Genomic DNA, 11,924 nt, shown 5'->3' on the forward strand with positions numbered 1-11,924 from the left:
ATTGACAGACTTCCAAATATTTCATTTAAGTGTGCATCAGATCTATTACTTCACTTGTAATAAATTTACGAGTTCCTTCATCTTCTTATGATTTACCTTTCCCCCGCTCGGTTCCCATCCATTGATTTAGATTCTGCACACTTTGGGGATTGACAATTTTCCGAATATTCCACAAAAAATGCGCATCAGATCGTTGTATGTCAATACTAAAAATGCAAAAACTCCATCATTATGGGAGGAGGCTAATCCCTCCCCCTTCCCCTGACACCTTATGTTTTTAGTAGGCCTACACAGTGATGTCGCACACGCGGAACAAGAGCTGAGTCGTTCAATCATCTGTGAATATTTCTTTTTCTTTTTATGATCTACCAAAAGAAATAAAAAAATTCACCAAAAGTGTGCACCACACCGCTAAATTTCAGGCCTGAAAATGCAAAAACTTCCCCGTGTGGGAGGGGTAATACCCCCCTCCCACAGACTAGAAGTGATTATCTTGGGAATTTGGGGTAATGGGGTCAAAGGTCAAGGGTCAACTCCTCAAAATTGTAAATCTCCCTCATATCATATACCATGCCTGAAGGATTTTTCTTAAACCTTAGTGTATACATGTATTACCCAATAGGATACCTCAAACGGTTTTTTAGTTACGCTGTCCACAAATTGATTACGGACGGGAGGACGGACGGACGGACACCCCGAAAACGTAGTTTATGCGTAATTGTGTAGGTCAGTTGTATCACAAAACATCCCACCATATATAAAATTTCGCGATAAAACCTAAAATATAAGGAGATATCTTTTTCTATCTTTTTTGTTCTTTCCTGTGGCACTTTTTTTTTTGTCTTAACCTTTTTCTATGTTTTGGTTTGTTATCTTTCTTTATCTTACTAATAGCCAAGTCCTGTAACGAACTAAAGAAGCTAGAGAATGGAGATGTAGCTACAACAGACGGGGTGGTACTGAACAGCAGAGCAACCTACAGCTGCCACAACGGATACCAACTGAAAGGACGCAAAACCCGTACTTGCAGCTTACCCAACGGCAATTCCGACACACCTTCTTGGTCTGATTCTGCTCCTTCCTGCGAGCGTACGTTGGTTCTCAAACATTTTGGGGGCAAACAATGTCGGGGCCCACATTTATTAAGATCGTTTTGTTTTACTTTGTTTTTGGATGTTTCATCTGTCCCAAACCCGATTTTTGTCAAGTAAACTTTGAATTCCTTTTGAAATGGTATGCTCTGTACTGTTTCACAAGTGTTTTCTTGGTATCTCGCGAAAAAAAAGCCCAATTTTCATCTCCACCAATACCCTCCCTTTGATATTGATAATCACTCCTCAATGGCCGATCCAGGATTTTGAAATGGGAGGGGGGAGGTTGGGTGTCACAATCCTCCCCCCCCCCCCCGCTTAAAGGGACTCCCTAGCAACATCTCTGTGACGACGAAGCCAAAGCTAGGAGACATTCTTTTAGTAGCATAAGTGATTATCAAGGTATTATGAAATCAAAATATGTCATCATTCAGTTGCATTCCATAGGTCCTTCAGGGCTGACATAAGGATGTACTTATTTCAGCACACAGCATGAAAGTAATAGTAACATCATTATGTAAGAAGATATGTGCATACATATGAATCTCCGTATATTTTTGTGTAAGTTTATACTTTTTGCCAGAAACTGGGCTGACACAAATACAAAACTTGTCTTTTAATTATTTGCCATTTTGTACCATTTTTAAGCCTCCGCGACGAAGTATAGAGCCAGAAGCATTATGTTTTCGAGGTGTCCGTCCGTTCGTCCTTCCGTCCGTAATCAATTTGTGGACAGCTAAATCAAAAAAAAAAAAAAAACCGTTTGAGTTATCCTTATGAAACTTTGTATTGTTATGAGTGGGTGAAGTTGTGCCCATCAGCCTTTGGGTGCACATGCTTGAGGTCAAGGTCAAATGCTCTAACTTTTACTATTTCCTCATATCTATGCAATGCCTGAAGGTATTTTCCTGAAACTTAGTGTATACATGTATTACCATTTCTACCTCCATGGTATTACCAACAAACTTTCTCGAGAGAAAGTTTGGGCCATGAGGTCAAAGGTCAAGTGAAAATGTCAAAATTTCACTTTTTTGTCAATATCTTGCAAATGGTTCAAGGTACATCGATGGAACTTAGTAGGCCTACATAATTATGCATGTACTGACTAGCAGCGATTATGTTGGGAATTAGGGGGTCAAAGGTCAAGGGTCAAAGGTGAAGGTCAACTCCTCAAAATTTCGCTATTGCTCTCATATCATAATAAGGGAGTTCATGGTTAGCTCATGTCTCATTTGACCCTTACACCAAAGACTTTCAAATAACATGGAAAGGACCTGTGACAGAGCATTTTTTGTTGAAGCATGCCACCTTTGTAATCAATGTCAATGAAATGCGTGTGCAGCTTTTGTTAAACATTATTGATGAATCGCTTCCACCTGTGCGTTCTAACAAGGTGAAACACACAACTTAACATTCTAAATCCTCACTTGCCTGAGGATTCTTTTCGTTTGAAAGTCAATGGCAAATATACAAACATTCTCATTTGACCTTTATTTTGCACATGCGCAAAGCGCAACCGTGCACTCCCTTATATGCAATGCCTGAAGAATTTTTCTTAAACCTTAGTGCATACATGTGTTACCAAATAAAGAGCTTGCTTCAAAAAGGCGCTAGATCCATTATTTTTTCAATGCATTTAGTGCCCATTTGAAGTAATCTCTTCAGAGATTCTTTTGGAAGGGGTTTTCTTATCAAAGTAAAAGTTAAAATGTCAAAGATCAAGGGAAAATGCATAATTTCGCTTCTGTCATAGATATCCTCGAATTGGCTCAAATTTATGCATCCACTGCCTTACAGTAATTCTGTTGGGAATCTTAGGGTCACAGGATCAAGGGTCAAGGGTCAAAGGTAAGGAAAAAATGCTGAAATTATGTTATTTGATACTGAAATTACACTTTTTCTCCCTGCCTTGGAAATTATTCAATGTATAAACTTTTGAAAGGGTCAAAGGTCAAGGAAAAATCCTCAAAACCCCAATACCTGCTCTCTTAGACAATATAACCACTAATCCAACTAAACCTAGTACAAGGAAGGTGGATACTTGACACATTTGTGACAATCATTTAATGTCTTGCAAATTATGTGATACTGTGCTCACACATTGTCAAGATGTACTGTAGACCTATAGGAGAAGCATACATTATGGCGGAGGCATACCAGTCGCTTTAGCGACATTTCTAGTTATGACTGGATTGAGAAGAGGTGCATGGGTACTTTTATCTTTTTCTATCTTTTTCGTTCTTTCCTGTCACTTTTTTGTCTTAACCTTTTTGTATGTTTTGATTTGTTATCTTTGTTTATCTAAATAATAGCCAAGTCCTGTAACGAACTAAGGGAGATAGAGAATGGAGATGTAGCTACAACAGACGGGGTAGTACTGAACAGCAGAGCAACCTACAGCTGCCACAACGGATACCAACTGAAAGGACGCAAATCCCGTACTTGCAGCTTACCCAACGGCAATTCCGACACACCTTCTTGGTCTGGTTCTGCTCCTTCCTGCGAGCGTACGTTGGTTCTCAAACATTTTATACATACTCATGAACATTATGACAGAAGATATCAACGTCTCATTATCTCTCTTTTTATATCATATTTCTGATCACTTCGGAATTATGAATAGTGAGATTTATTGTGAATTTTCAAGCCAAAATCTATTCTTTTAACTCCTGCAAAAATATGAGATCGGGCCAAATATACCAAATTTGAGGGAAAATCTATACTTTCTTTTTAAAGTTTTGTTGACCAAGTGGATCCCTTAAAGGGATTGTATAGTTTTGGTTGAGACTTAGCTTCTTTTTCTTTTTTTTTTTCTTTTTTTGGTGAGATAGTGAGAAACCTCTTCCAAGAGGGATTCAATGTTTATTTGATGAAAATTGTTTTTGAAATGGCCGAGATATCCAAAACAACAGGCCTACTAACATCAGCGGCAATAAAAAGCGGGACGTAAATTAGACACTGATGTAGTGCCGCTTCTATGAAGCTGTATATACCCTGATCAAACTTTCCCGCTGTAACACCGTTCTTATTATAGTAGCGCCACCCTAAATTACACTTTGGTCGATTCTTTCAACGCTCTCAGCACGTTGCGTTCTTACTCCAGGAGATATTCTTTTGGCAGCATAAGTGATTATCAAGGTATTATGAAATCAAAACATGTCAGCATTCAGTTGCATTCCATAGGTCCTTCAGGGCTGACATAAGGATGTACTTATTTCAGCAGACAGCATGAAAATAATAGCAACATCATTATGTAAGAAGATATGTGCATACTTATGAATCTCCGTACATTTTCTGTGTACGTATATACTTTTGCCGGAAAGTGGGCTGACACAAAATGCAACACTTTGTCTTTTAATCATTTCGCATTTCGTACCATTTTTATGCCCCCTCCAAGAAGTTGTGGACGGCGTAACTAAAAACCGTTTGACGTATCCTAATGAAACTTTGTATGAGTGGACGAAGTTGTGCCTATCAGCTTTTGGGTGCACATGCTTAAGCTCAAAGGTCAAGGTCAAGGTCAAAAGCTCAAAATTTCACTATTGCCCTCATATCATAATATGCAATGCCTGAAGGATTTTTCTTAAACCTTAGTGTATACATGTGTTACCCAATAGAGATTCTCTGGGAAGGGTTTTTTTTTTTTTGTTTTTTTTTTTCAACGTAAAGATGAACAGGTCAAAGATGAAGTGAAAATGCATAATTTCGCTTCTGTCATATCCTGGAAGTGGCTCAAATTAATGCATCCGCTGCCTGACAGTAATTCTGTTGGGAATTTTAGGGTCGTAGGATCAAGGATCAAAGGTCAGGAAAAATGCTGAAATTATATCATTAAATACTCAAATTGCACTTTTTCTCCCTGCCTTGGAAATTATTAAATGTATAAACTTTTGAAAGGGTCAACGGACAGGAAAAATCCTCAAATCCCCAATACCTGCTCTCTTAGATAATATAGCCATTAATCTAATCAAACCTAGTACAAGGAAGATGAATACTTGACACATTTGTGACAAATATATCATTTTAATATTTTGCAAATTATGTGATCCTGTCCTCACATATTGTCAAGATGTACAGTAGACCTATAGGAAAAGCATGCATTATGGCGGAGGCATACCAGTCGCTTTAGCGACATTTCTAGTTATGACTAGATTGAGAAGAGGTGCATGGGTACTTTTATCTTTTTCTATCTTTTTCGTTCTTTCCTGTCACTTTTTGTATGTTTTGATTTGTTATCTTTGTTTATGTAAATAATAGCCAAGTCCTGTAACGAACTAAGGGAGATAGAGAATGGAGATGTAGCTACAACAGACGGGGTAGCACTGAACAGCAGAGCAACCTACAGCTGCCACAACGGATACCAACTGAAAGGACGCAAAACCCGTACTTGCAGCTTACCCAACGGCAATTCCGACACACCTTCTTGGTCTGGTTCTGCTCCTTCCTGCGAGCGTACGTTGGTCCTCAAACATTTTGTACATACTCATGAACATTATGACAGACGATATCAAGGTCTCATTATCTCTTTTTAGATCATATTTCTGATCACTTCGGAATTATGAATTGTGAGCTTTTAATTGTGAATTTTTAAACCAAAATCTATGCTTTTAACTCCTACAAAAATATGAGATCAGGTCAAATATACCAAATTTGGAGGGAAAAGCTATACTTTCTAATTTCAAGTTCTATTGACCAGGTGCATCACTTAATATTGATGATCCTTCCTCATGGGCGAAACTAGAGTTTCGAAATGGGATGGGGGGGTCACCAAAAAATTAGTTTAAATCGGAAGAATCCTAACAACACCCCTGTGACGACGAAGCCAAAGCGGACATTTTTTTGTTGTTGACATGTTCAAGTTTCTCGCCGATCATCCCGATCAGAATTTCCCCATTTTTGATAATCCTAAGACAAGCAAGGAGAACGCAATAGTAACGTAAACACATCGGGATGAGGTCTTTTTAAGGGAAGTGACATCAACGGCAACGAACAGCGGGACGTAAATTAGACAACGATGTAGTCCCGTTTCTGTGCCGCTGTATATACCCTGATCAAACTTTCCCGCTGTAACACCGTTCTTACTGTAGAAGAGCCATCTTAAATTACACTTTGGTCGATTCTTTCTACTCTCTCAGTACGTTGCGTTCTTACTCGAGGAGACATTCTTTTAGCAGCATAAGTGATTATCAGGGTATTATGAAATCAAAACATGACAGCATTCAGTTGCATTCCATAGGTCCTTCAGGGCTGACATAAGGATGTACTTATTTCAGCACACAGCATGAAAATAATAGTAGATTTATTATCTATTTATTTATTAAGATTTGTTATCTTTGTTTATCTAAACAATAGCCAAGTCCTGTAACGAACTAAGGGAGATAGAGAATGGAGATGTAGCTACAACAGACGGGGTAGCACTGAACAGCAGAGCAACCTACAGCTGCCACAACGGATACCAACTGAAAGGAAGCAAAACCCGTACTTGCAGCTTACCCAACGGCAATTCCGACACACCTTCTTGGTCTGGTTCTGCTCCTTCCTGCGAGCGTACGTTGGTTCCCAAACATTTTATACATACTCATGAACATTATGACAGAAGATATCAAGGTCTCATTATCTCTTTTTTAGATCATATTTCTGATCACTTCGGAATTATGAATTGTAAGCTTTAGTTGTGAATTTTTAAACCAAAATTTATTCTTTTAATTCCTACAAAAATATGAGATCAGGTCAAATATACCAAATTTGGAGGGAAAATCTATACTTTCTAATTTCAACTATTATTGACCAGGTGCATCACTTAATATTGGTGATCCTTCCTCGATGGCGAAACTAGAGTTTCTAAATGGAATGGGGGGGGGGGGTCACCAAAAACCCCTCACTTAAAGGAAATCAGTTTAGATCGGAAGAATCCTAGCAACACCCCTGTGACGACGAAGCCAAAGCGGACATTTTTTTTTTGACATGTCAAGTTTCCTTGCCGATCCTCCCGATCAGAATTTCCCCAGTTTTGAGAATCCTAAGACAAGCAAGGAGAACGCAATAGTAACGTAAACACATCGGGATGAGGTCTTTTTACAGGTATACAGGTTACATGTATACAGGTCAAAAATATTGGAATGATCTCCCAACAGAAGTTAAAAGCTGTTTGTCATTGTCATCCTTTAAGCGTAAACTCAGACAGCATGTATTGAATAGCTACAACACACAAGTGCACTAACATTCCTTTTTATTATGCTCATGGCTGTTCTGTTATACTACTCGGTTGTTGCCATGTGAACAGACTTATGCATATTATATACATTTAGTTACATGCTCTCTCAAATTCCTGCCCATCGGTGTTTTTCCTTCCACTTCTAGTAAGACCTTTGGTCGTGTCGCATAGCGTTCATAGTTTCCCCTTCTTTCTTTCTTTCCTTTTTTTTTTTTTTTTTTTTTCATGCGGCATTGCAGGTGGCTGGTATATCACATATAGGAATTGCAATTGTTCATGTTTTCCATTTTTCGAATCTTTCCCCGTGTCTACGGAAGCCGGAATGTTTAACCCTAACTAGGCCGGGGGGGGGGGGGGGGCCTCCGAGGCCCCCCCCCCCCTCGACGTTTCGCGCGATGTATCGCTATCGCGAGAAGCTATCGCCGCGACATTTCATGACTTTTTTCTTTCGAGTCTCCCGCATCTTTTGACACCAAATTTGCGATGCCCGGGTGCGCGGTTCCGAAGTTGCGCATAAATATGCACGTGCATGTCAGACCAAAAATTGCTTAAAAACGTGAATTTGTGTACAATTTCAATGCAAACTGTGTTTACAGACAAATTTCATAAAAGCATGATTATTTTGGGGTTTTATTGATTAAAATCAATTAATAACGCATTTTTTTGTTCGGAACAATGTCACGGACAAATTTCATCGAAAAAACAATGGAAAACATAAAGTCGAAAAAACAAAGAAATACATAAGAAATTCAAAAAACAATAAAATACTTAGGAAATTTTTTCTGATTGCACAATTTTTTTTTCTCTTACATTTGCTAAGGACACTAAAAAGAATATTTACACAAAAAATGTGCCTGTTTTGAGCTTTATTTAGTGATTTATACCAAATTGTCTGATTTCATGAATCATTATGCATAAATTAGCATTATTTAGTGTAAATGATAATTTTTGAAAAAATGAACTTCATGGTACTTTAGATTACATCATAGGCAATGCGTGTGCCAATTTTCGTCACGATCGCGCGGTTGACGGCCGAGATCCGGGGGGGGGGGGCCTGGGAGGCCCCCCCCCCCCCTGCTCTATCATCTACCTGAATAGCCCGGCCTAGGTGGGTTAAACCCTAACATTATGTCGTATTCACAATATCACTCCCATGTCAAAATTGCTATTAGAGCAACTGCTATAGTGTGCAGCATGTGGTTACTTGTTCTCATTTTATCATACACATACATATAATATATATGTGAGAAGAATCTTCTGTACCCCCGAATATTAATAGTCATTCTCTTTTGTTTATCCTTACTTTTGGTCTTTAATTTTTCCCGTGCTCTTCATCCTGTACCCCACACTAGGCTTTTGTTGGGACGTACACTTAACAAGCTTTGCTTTTTAGTAGGTTCCATCGTATTTCTCTTTGCATCCTTTACTTTGATTGAAAATGACACATCGACCGCTATGTATTATGTTTGTATTCCTATTTCTTTATGTATGTGTCCAGGCTCGACATTCTGTATTATCATATTTTGTTATATCATGTATTCTTCATCGAGAAATACGAAAATAAAATTGAAATTGAAAATTTTTAAGGGAAGTGACATCAGCGGCAACGAACAGCGGGGCGTAAATTAGACAACGATCATGACGATGTAGTCCCGCTTCTGTGAAGCTGTATATACCCTGATCAAACTTTCCCGCTGTAACACCGTTCTTACTATAGCAGCGCCACCTTTAATTACACTTTGGTCGATTCTTTCGACTCTCTCAGCACGTTGCGTTCTTACTCTAGGAGACATTCTTTTAGCAGCATAAGTGATTATCAAGGTATTATGAAATCGAAACATGCCAGCATTCAGTTGCATTCCATAGGTCCTTCAGGTCTGACGTAAGGATGTACTTATTTCAGCACACAGCATGAAAATAATAATAACATCATTATGTAAGAAGATACGCGCATCCTTACGAATCTCCGTACATTTTTGTGTGTACGTGTATACATGTTGCCAGAAACTGGGCTGACACAAAATGCAAACCTTGCCTTTTGATTATTTGGCATTTTGTACTATTTTTATGCCACCGCTGCGAAGTGGAGCCAGAGGCATCATTGTTTCGGGTTGTCCGTCCGTAATCATTTTTGTGGACACCGTAACTAAACAAAAAAAAAAAAAAAAAAAAAAAAAAAACGTTTGAGGTGTCCTTATGAAACTTGGCATATCCAATTTATGAGTGAGCGAAGTTGTGCCTATCAACGTTTGGGTGCACATGCTCAAGGTCAAAGTCAAAGATCAAGGTCAATTGCTCAAAATTTTACTGTTTCCTCTTATCCATGCAATGCCTGAAGTTATTTTCTTGAAACTTATTGTATTCATGTATTACCCAATAAAGATCTTCTAGAGAAAGTTTCGGGCCATGAGGTCAAATGTCAAGTGAAAATGTTAAAAATTGCACTTTTTGTGCATATCTTGGAAATGGCTCAAGGTACATTTATGGAACTTAGTACGTATGCATGTACTGACTAGCAGTGATTATCTTGGGAATTTGGGGGTCTTGGAGTCAAAGGTCAAGGGTCAAAGGGGAAGGTCAACTCCTTCACTATTTCCCTCATATTATGCAACGCCTGAAAGATTTTTCTTAAAATTCAGTGTATGCATGTTTTTACCCAATAGAGATTCTCTGGGAAGGTTTTTTTTTTTATCAACGTAAAGGTTAACAGGTCCAAAATCAAGTGAAAATGCATAATTTTACTTCTGTCATATCCTGGAAGTGGCTCAAAATCATTGCATCCACTGCCTGACAGTAAATTTCTTGGGATTTTTAGGGTCATAAGGTCAAGGATCAAGGGTCAAAGGCCAGGTTAAAATGTTTAAATTATATTATTTAATCCTAAAATTACAATTTTTCTCCCTGCGTTTTAAATTATTCAATGCATAAAATTATGAAAGGGTCAAATGTCCACGAAATATCATCAAATAACCAATCCCTGCTCTCTTAGACAATATAGCCATTAATCCAATTAAACCTAGTTCAAGGAAGGTGAACACTTGACATATTTGTGACAAACATGTCATTTTGATATTTTGCCAATTATATGAAACTGTCCTCACACATTGTCAAGATGTACTATAAACCTATCAGGAGAAGCATGCATTATGGCGGAGGCATACCTGTCGTCAAAGCGACATTTCTAGTTATGACTGGATTGAGAAGGGAGAGAGAAGATGTGGATACTTTTATCTTTTTCGTTTTTTCCTGTCACTTTTTTTGTCTTAACCTTTTTGTATACTTTGATTTGTTATCTAAATAATAGCCAAGTCCTGTAACGAGCTAGGGAATATAGAGAATGGAGATGTAACTACAACAGACGGGGTAGTACTGAACAGCAGAGCAACCTACAGCTGCCACAACGGATACCAACTGAAAGGACGCAAAACCCGTACTTGCAGCTTACCCAACGGCAATTCCGACACACCTTCTTGGTCTGGTTCTGCTCCTTCCTGCGAGCGTACGTTGGTTCCCAAACATTTTATACATACTCATGAACATTATGACAGAAGATATCAACGTCTTATTATCTCTCTGTTTGTATCATATTTCTCATCACTTCGGAATTATTGTAAGCTTGTAATTGTGAATTTTTAAGCCAAAATCTATTCTTTTAACCTCCTGCAAAATATGAGATTGGGCAAAAAAAAAAAAACAAATTTCGAGGGTAATCTATATATACTTTCTTTTTTTAGGTTTTGTTGACCAAGTGGATCACTTAATATTGATGATCACTCCTCAATGGAGGATCCAGGATTTTGAAATGTGGGGGGTGGGGTGTCACCACTTAAAGTGAATCGGTTTCAATGGGAAGAATCCTAGCAACACCTTTGTGACGACGAAGCCAAAGAGGACTTTTCTCTTTTTTGACTTGGTGAAGTTTCTCGCCGATCTTCCCTATCAGAATTTCCCCACTTTTGATCATCATAGGACAACCAAGGAGAGCGCAATAGTAACGTAAACACATCGGGATGAGGTCTTTTTAAGGGAAGTAACATCAGCGGCAATAAAAAGCGGGACGTAAATTAGACAATGATGTAGTCCCGTTTCTGTGCCGCGGTATATACCCTGATCAAACTTTCCCGCTGTAACACCGTTCTTACTATAGCAGCGCCACCCTAAATTACACTTTGGTCGATTCTTTCAACTCTCTCAGCACGTTGCGTTCTTACTCTAGGAGACATTCTTTTAGCAGCATAAGTGATTATCAAGGTATTATGAAATCAAAACATGTCAGCATTCAGTTGCATTCCATAGGTCCTTCAGGTTTGACGTAAGGATGTACTTATTTCAGCACACCCGCATGAAAGTAATAGTAACATCATTATGTATGAAGATACGTGAACGTATGAATCTCCGTACATTTTCTGTGTATACGTGTATACTTTCGTGCCAGAGACTGGGCTGACACAAAATGCAAAACTTGTCTTTTAGTTATTTGGCATTTTGTACTATTGTTATGCTTCCGCCACGAAGAAGAGACAAAGGCATTATGTTTTCGGGATGTCCGTCCGTCCGTCTTTCCGTCCGTAATCAATTTGTGGACATCGTAACTAAAAAACCATTTGAGGTATCCTCAT

General features: G+C 38.6%; 1 long non-coding RNA gene across 1 annotated transcript; it reads left to right on the plus strand.

The window, feature by feature from the left end:
* Window positions 1–3,451: 3,451 nt before the first annotated feature.
* On the plus strand, window positions 3,452–6,583 carry LOC140232936 (uncharacterized). Its single transcript, XR_011901509.1, has 3 exons — window positions 3,452–3,598; window positions 5,349–5,543; window positions 6,444–6,583. It is a non-coding gene; the product is annotated as an uncharacterized lncRNA (long non-coding RNA).
* Window positions 6,584–11,924: the final 5,341 nt, after the last annotated feature.

This window comes from Diadema setosum, chromosome 9 (genome assembly GCF_964275005.1).
Source record: "Diadema setosum chromosome 9, eeDiaSeto1, whole genome shotgun sequence".
Lineage (NCBI taxonomy): Eukaryota > Metazoa > Echinodermata > Echinoidea > Diadematoida > Diadematidae > Diadema > Diadema setosum.